A 9,061-nucleotide genomic window follows, 5' to 3' on the forward strand; every position below is an offset into this window, starting at 1 on the left:
CACTTGAGGGCACCGTTAGTATCCCTTCCCATCATAGAGGTCCCCTTCGAGCGAATAGCCATGGATCTAGTGGGACCCCTGGAGAAGACAGCCCAGGGCCACCAATATATACTTGTCGTTCTGGATTATGCTACTCGTTACCCAGAAGCCGTCCCCCTGCGGAACACGGCCTCTAAAACGATAGCTAAAGAGTTGGTGGGGATCTTTGCCCGAGTGGGGCTACCAAAGGAGACATTAACAGACCAAGATACCCCATTTATGTCAAAGCTAATGAAGGACCTCTGTACGCTGCTCCATATACATACTCTGAGAACTTCAGTCTATCATCCGCAGACCGATGGGCTGGTAGAAAGGTTTAACCGAACCCTCAAGGCAATGATAAGGAAAGTGGTAAGTCAAGACGGGAAGGATTGGGACACCCTACTACCCTACCTTATGTTTGCAATCTGGGAGGTACCTCAGGCCTCAACTGGGTTTCCCCCTTTGAATTATTATACAGACGCCACCCCCATGGCATACTAGATATTGCAAAAGAAATCTGGGAAGAGGAACCCAGTGAGGGGAGAAATATAATTGACCATGTGTTGCAGATGCGAGAACGGATAGCCTGGGTCACCCCTATCGTACGGGAACATTTGGAAAAGGCGCAGGAGGCCCAGCGAACCCATTACAATCGCCAGGCAAAAGTCCGACAGTTCCAACCAGGGGATCGAGTGATGGTGTTGGTACCCATGGCAGAAAGCAAGCTTTTGGCCCAATGGCAGGGGTCCTATGAGGTGGTTGAACCCGTGGGGGAAGTAACCTACAAGGTGCGGCAGCCAGGATGCTGGAAACAAGAAAATTTATCACATTAACCTCTTAAAGCCTTGGCACCGAGAGGCATGTGTAGTGGCCCAAGAGACCCCGATCCGGGGAAATAATATGCAGGAGCAAATCAGGATATCCACCGATCTGACACCAAACCAGAAGAAGGAGGTAACTGAGATGATCAACCGATACCAGGACGTGTTTTCAACCAAACCAGGCCGGACCACCAAAGCATATCACCACATTATCACAGACCCTGGGGCAAAGGTAACTTTAAGACCCTATCGGGTCCCAGCGGCAAAAAGGGAGGAGATCAATGCAGAGGTAAAAAGGATGTTGGAACTGGGAGTCATCGAAGAGTCCCACAGTCAGTGGTCAAGCCCAACTGTGTTGATGCCCAAACCCGATGGCACCACTAGGTTTTGTGATGACTTTTGCCGGCTGAATGAGATATCCAAATTCGATGCATACCCCATATCGATGAGTTAGTTGACCTCCTGGGGAATGCCCAATTTTTGACCACCCTTGATTAAACAAAGGGATACTGGCAGATTCCCCTTGCCAAAGATGCGAAAGAAAAGACTGCATTCTCTACACCAGAGGGTCTGTTTCAATATACTGTTCTTCTTTTTGGACTGCATGGGGCACCTGCCACTTTCCAGCATCTTATGGACAAGCTCCTACGGCTCCATACCAGTTATGCAGCGGCATACCTGGATGATGTGATTATTCACACCCCCGACTGGGAAACCCACTTAGGAAAGGTGGAAGCGGTTCTGGACACGTTAAGACAGGCTGGCCTCACAGCCAACCCAGCCAAGTGTGCTATAAAGCTAGCAGAGTCTAAATACCTTGGCTACATTGTAGGAAGGGGCATCATCAAGCCCCAACTAAACAAACTAGAGGCTATCCAAAATTGGCCCCGGCCAAATTGGAAAAAACAAGTCTGGGCATTCCTGGGTGTGGTGGGGTACTACTGACGATTTATTCCCCATTTTGCTACCAGAGCGAGTCCCCTGACAGACCTGATAAAAACCCAGGGTCCAGACATGGTGAAGTGGACAGATGCCACAGAGAAAGCATTCATGGATCTACACACAGCCCTCTGCAGTAACCCCGTGCTTGTAGCCCCAGACTTCAACAAAGAATTCATTTTACAAACAGATGCATCTGAAGTAGGCTTGGGAGCGGTCCTGTCACAGATGGTCAGAGATGAAGAACACCCAATCCTCTACCTCAGCAGGAAACTCCTCCCGAGAGAGCAGAAGTATGCCGTGGTTGAAAGAGAGTGCCTAGCTGTGAAATGGGCCACAGAAACACTACTTTATTACCTTCTGGGACAACGGTTTACCCTTGTGACTGACCATAGACCCCTCCAGTGGATGCAGCGAAATAAAGAGAAGAACGCAAGGGTGACCAGATGGTTCCTGTCCCTACAACCTTTCCATTCACCATACAACACCGGGCTGGAAGCCACCATGGCAATGCAGATGGCTTGTCACGAGTACACTGCCTGACGTCCCAAGTTGCCCAACCCCATAGTATTGAGCGGGGGGGGGGGGGGATATGTGACAGGGTCGAGCTAGATGGTTACAGGAGAGTAATAGAAGGCAGCTATATTAGCCCCAGGCTAAGTAGGTCCCTTTTCCCCAGGTAAGGGAACAGGGAAGGTTCCAGAACAATCAGGAACCTTCTGAAGACAATTAAGACAGGCTGATTCGAACACCTGCAGCCAATCAAGAAGCTGTTAGAATCAATTAAGGAAGGCTAATCAGGGCACCTGGGTTTTAAAAAGGAACTCACTTCCGTTTGTGGTGTGCGTGTGAGGAGCTGGGAGCCAGAGGCACTAGGAGCTGAGAGTGAGAAGGTGGACTGCTGGAGAACTGAGGAGTACAAGCATTATCAGACACCAGGAGGAAGGTCCTGTGGTGAGGATAAAGAAGGTGTTGGGAGGAGGCCATGGGGAAGTAGCCCAGGGAGTTGTAGCTGTCGCACAGCTGTTCCAGGAGGCACTCTAGACAGCTGCATTCCACAGGGCCCTGGGCTGGAACCCGGAGTAGAGGGCGGGCCCGGGTTCCCCCCAAACCTCCCAACTCCTGGTCAGACACAGGAGGAGTCAGCCTGGACTGTGGGTTCAGAAAAACGGCCAAGCTGAGGGCTGCCATGAAGCTCCAAGGCGAGCAAATCTGCCAATAAGCGCAAGACCCACCAAGGTAGAGCAGGAACTTTGTCACAGTTACCCATTTACAGTTGTGGTTGCTACGGTAAGATATCCAGCCCCCTTTCCTTCAAACAGTTCTTATGCTTAATAAGAAGAGTCCTCCTGTGTTAGAATGACTCATGTCAAAGCCAAGGGCCTGGGCAAATGAAATTATATACACGATTGCTCCGCCCACTACTAACAGGGAAATGTTCAACAGCGCGCAGCAAAGCCCCACCACTGTCCAGAGTGGGAAGTGGGAAGAGTACAGTTTCTAATTGAAATTTCAGAGGCCATTTGTACAGCAGAATGTAAGCTCCTGAACTGGAATGGGGCCAGGATCTCTGAGCAAGGAGTGACCCTATTCAGAATGGCCATGAAATAGCAGGAACCTTACATACTCCGAGCCTTGCTTCCCTGTCTCAGTGCAAAAACATCTGCAAGCAGGGACTGCTGGAATCACAGCTATCTCAGTTTGCTTCAAGCTTTACAATTAAACATCTTGTACTGAACCACAGCAGCTGACTCTGATAGCTAGCTATGGTCTTTGGCTTCCACAGCATGCTGTGTTTAGGGGCCTCAGGGAGAGGCAAGAGTCACTGGCCCCTGGTAAAGATTGGAGTAAACCTGCTTTAGAAAGGGTTGTGTTCAATCAGAAATACAATTCTGCATCTTAGATTGTAAGGTCTTCAGGGACTCAGCTGTCCTTTACTGTTCATGGCATCCAGAGGCTACTCTCATACAAATAACTACACAGTCCTCCATTCAATGCTGGCCAAACCCTGACTAAAGTCTTGCCCATCAGTGTCGAAATGGCCACTGCTAGCCCATCAAACTTCCGACTGCAAGGTCAATGCTCATGTGATGCACCTCTCCAATATATTAGTTAAATGATAGGTCTAGTGTACAGCATGAAAATCAGTGGTTAAAAGATTATGGCCAGCATAAAGATAGAAAAATGGCGAGACATTTACATATTAGGATGGAGATCTCCATGCAGTTGGATAACTAAGTAAGTAACAGTGATTCTCGGGTATTAAAGAAAAATTTTCAATGCTGTTTCCTCAATTTTGTGGGCTGTGAACATCCACCATCTTACTTCACGTTCTGAATTGCTTATCAATCCTGACATCTTTGAAATCTTAAGCAACTAAGCTTCAGCATAGAATGATCCATTTCTATTAAAGTGCAGGCTTTAAAAACAGCTATTTTTAGAGATGACACAAATCTGTAGAAATGCCTTTTTTGCCAAGTATGTGAGGTTATATGATTGTCCTGCACACAAACCAAAGTAATGGACAGAGATTTTCTACTTTTTGACCAAAATGCTACGCTGTCAGAGTATGGAGGTTCAGGCCTCAGAGCATCACTAAACAGAGAAGATTTTAACGATAAGGATGATTAACCATTGAACAAACTATCAGAGAAAGTGGTGGATTCTCCATCTGTTGATGTCTTCAAATCAAGACTGGACACCTTTATAGAAGATAGGCTTTAGCCAAAACAAGTTATTGGGTTCATTACTGGGGTAACTCCATGAAGTTTAAAGGCCTGCGATATGCAAGTCAGACTTAACTGAATGGTTCCTTCCGGCATTAGTAATTCAGCCACAAGAAAGCATTATCAAAAAACCAAGCGAATGCTCCGTGGAGGATACCAGAAATATGATTGACCAAGTCATTATACTATTAAGACACCACACAAAATGTAGTGATTGCTGTGTTTTAATTGGTGCATGCCCCAGTTTGGTAAATATCACTTTGGTCAAGACTTGCAGACTTTGCTTTATTTCCATGCACTACATAACCTAAAGCTAAATACTTGTAATGCTTGGTAGTTAAGGAGTTCATAAAAACAAAGTTAATCAGCAGTACTGCTGGATAAGGATGAGTGCGACAAGTAAATATTCCACTAGAAGACCCTAATGCAGAGGCTTACAAATTGTCGGTTTAATTAGCACAGTGAATCTTGGGATAAGTAGTCAACCCTGAAGCTTTTTTTTTAAGGTTAGATTTGTAAAGGTGTTGATATAGAGTAGATGAATTATCTTCATGGCTATTTTATTTTCCTGCCAATGGGAAAACCAGGGGTTTTTTTAAATGAAAATTTTGATTGTGTCATACCCTGGCTGGACATAGGTACACTTTGCAATTATCCATTTAGAAAAGGAAATTCAGAAAGGATGACTCTTTTAAAGTACCCGCTATACTGAGATAAAACTAAATAATGCAATAGCATGGCCACATGCAGTTGCAGAGAAGCGATCAATGAAAGAGATCCTCATCTGATGCCAGGTATGGACCATAGCTTTTCCACTGACTTTGGGTCAAGTCAGAAGAATCTATTCTGCTACCATCTACATTAGAACCTCAGAGTTACAAACGCCTCAGGAATGGAGGTTGTTCATAACTCTGAACAAAATATTATGGTTGCTCTTTCAAAAAGTTTACAACGGAACATTGGACTTAATACAGCTTTGAAACTTTACTATACAGAAACAAAATACTTTCCCCTTATTTTTTAGTAGTTTACATTTAACATAGTACTGTTATTTGCTTATATTTTTCATCTCCGCCGCTGCCTGATTGTGTACTTCCAGCTCCAAATGAATTGTGTGGCTGGTGAGTTTGTAATTCTGGTGTTTGTAGGTCTGAGGTTCTATTGTATACCAATGGGTCAGTCCAACGGCCATGAAGTCCGTTAAGATTTTCATTTTATGTAACATTAATAAAATAAATAACTTACATAAACAAGGACTGGACTTAACTGCCAAAAGCAAGGAAATGCAAAGTGGAGGCTATGATGCAATCTCAAGCGCCTAGTGCAATAGTTAGGACTAAATTTTCAGAAGGCATTTGCAGACCGAATTTGCTGCTGCAGGAATGATTCTGGGCATAAAATAGAATACTTGTGCTTCTAAGCACCTCAAGTGCAACCACAATTAGGCAGATGTATTCTTCAAAAGAAGGATGCAATGCACTGTGGATGGAAATTGTGCCCACGAAAAGGACGGCTGGGCTTTTCCAGAACCTGGCCGAATATGTGAGAGACAATATTGTATTTCAAAACACCTGGATAGTTTCCAGGTTTACTTTTGGCAATGAAGTTTAAGCCCAAACAGAACACCCTTGACAAAGTTCAATCAATCAGGTAGTTATCCCATATAGCAAAATAAGTACTTGTGCTCGGAGTCACTCACTACTGTTCAAACCAGTGGGATGGAGGCAATCCCCAATCTCATTTTATGAGAGATCCTTTGTATTAGACAAGCTCATATCTACTCCTAGTGCAAAAGGTGTAAGGACAGAGCGATACATCCAAATTCTTTCTCCTGTCATATTATTTACAACAATACGATCTAGCAATGCAATAAGGGAAAGTACAAATCAGACAATGGTAAGACCTGTAGGGGGGCAACATGACATTTTAGAGTCCAATAATCCTGTAAAACAGTGAATTCTGGGGTGATTAAATCCTTTGGCACCTGGAATTGAGATGCCCTTCCAGGGTGCTTAATACTGGGGTGTGCTCCTGTATGCAGGCTTACTGAACATAACTACCACTGATGTTGACTTCAATGGGAGTTGTGTCAAGTCATGGCTGCAGAACCAGGCCTTATATTAGCACTTACTGGCCAAATTCCAGACTGCCTGAGTGAAGTGGTTAACAGAACAGTAAGTTCTTAAATCACTTGCCATTTATTAACCTACTCAATGAGTGTCAAAAAATTAGGCCCCCAAATAAGTGACCCGATTTTTCAAAAATCCTGAGCCCACACTGCCTCCCATTGGCACAGATAGGCACTGCTGGGTGATCAGCACTTGGAAAATCAGGCCGCTTAGGGTGCCTAAGTAAGGATTTAGAAACCTAATTTTGGGCACCCGTGTTTGAAAATCTGCACTTAAGAACTGGCTCCAAATCACCAGACCGACGTTATGTAAGTAACCCAGGCCCTGAGCTGTACATAAAGGCCCAGAGATGCGGAAAAACTGTCATGCACAAGTCACGGAGATTGAAGAGTCTGTTCTATGTTCAAAGCAAGTCTGCTTCTGCAAAATATGGACGAGAGAAAATAACTACCTGGAAGAGGGGTGAGAAACTGGAATGGAGCCTCATTAAATATTAGCACAGCTCCCGTTGCTATATTCACAAAATTACAGCACATGGAATGGTCAGTCAGCCTTTACTTCCTAAATACCTAAAGCAGAGACTGTGCTATGCACTAAAGATATTGGGCCACACTCATCATCAGCCTAACTCTATTGGGAGTGACTTCAATGGATTTATACCAGTAGGCAGAGAACTAGGCCCAGAGTCTTCTGTGGAGTTAGGGTAGGGATGAATATGGGCCAGTGGACTAAACTCTGTATCCTGGAAGAACTAACTGGGAACAAAGTGAGGACAGAATTTGTCTAGTTAGGGGTCTCTCAAAAGCAGGCCTAAGTTTTACTATTATGTAGTATGTGAAGTATTCTCCAAATGGTGTGTATGTTTGAGGTGCATAAAGAAAAGCAAGTCCATGTAAACTCTTTGAAGACAGAAGATGCATGTGTGACACTCATTTGATGATCTGGAAAGCGTTGGTGAGTTAAAAGATAGTGATGTCCCCACTACGGAGCTGACCTAGCAGTCCTTACCTAGGCAACAGTCGCTGAAATCAATAGGAACTCCGTCTTGTTCACAGGAACTGCAAGATTGAGCCCCATTAAAGATGGTAAGTGTTTAGTAGGAAAGATTCAACAATTGAAAAACTTAAGATCTGAATGACATGAAACCTCAAGTCTGTCCTCTCCACCAGTAGAACTTCAGGTACACGTGGTATTTCCCTGTTGAAATCTGTTATAGTAAACAAGAGATTGGGGGTGGGGGAACGATCCTGCTAGCAAAGTCTGGTAAAAATCTATTTACTGCAATCATCTATACAATATATTCAGAAAACAAAACACCACAAACATTTTACTAAGTTTGCCAAGATTATACACTAGGATCTGGCTAGCAAATGCTCCACTCACTGGCCAAACTACTGTCTTTATACGATAAAAACACTGCATGATATAATGCAGTGAACTCCAAGACATGTCACAACACATTTTCAGACAGATCTTCCACCCTTCGACTTTAATGGGTGCAGGCCCAGACTTAAGAAAGCGGTTGCATCCCCCTTCCCTCCCCCACTGTGCTGGAAAGCTTTTGGTTTTTTAACAGACCTCAACAATTAACAAGTAACTGGAAATGTAATGCTTGGTGCACAGGAATGTTACTTCATGTGCCAAGTAATAACCTCAGTACACATTTACTTTATGGGTGTCTGTGTGCAATGCACATCCTCTGGCATCACAAATCACTGGGAATTTCTTACCTCTGCAATGACTCTTTAAAAATTAATTTGCTTTCCAAGAGAAGAAAGTTTGGTAGGTGCACACAGACTACTAGTGGAACAAACAAAACTGTGACTTACATCCTCTCACCCTTTATAAACCGTGCTTCTGGACAACTCCCACAAGTCTGTTCCATCATAAAACAGCGGCGAGAAAGGCAATTAGCTTTAGAAGAATGGTGTAAAGTTAACAGACCAAATTCTGTTTTACTGGTGTAAGGCCATATCTACACTAGGGAACTTGACACAAATATCCCCTTTGCTTGTCTTGATCTGGTTTTAGAGACAGCAGCTCTAGTGGAGATAAGGCTCCGGAGGCGTCTGGTGTTTGTTAGTTAGACCTTCTAACAACTGCTCTGGTTAGAGGAATCTGGCCCTTAAACTTACCAATTTTACTTGCAAGTATATCGATTACCCCAGTGTCTGTCACATTCACTTCCACGCACTTTAAGAAACGCCTTACAAATAAATGCTGCAAATATGCAGTTATCTGTAAAGCAACTGGCACATTCTTAAAGGGGACTAGTCCGGGACTGAGTGCGTGTGCTCTTCTGTAGCTTGCATCGCTCTCTGTGTGTGTGTGTATGCCCGTCCCTTTTAGGAACATTGTATGCCATGCAGCTATGGTACAGAACCCCTTCCCAACAAAGGAAAACCAGGAGATTTTGCTTTGGATC

This window comes from Natator depressus, chromosome 10 (assembly GCF_965152275.1).
Source record: "Natator depressus isolate rNatDep1 chromosome 10, rNatDep2.hap1, whole genome shotgun sequence".
Classification (NCBI taxonomy): domain Eukaryota; kingdom Metazoa; phylum Chordata; order Testudines; family Cheloniidae; genus Natator; species Natator depressus.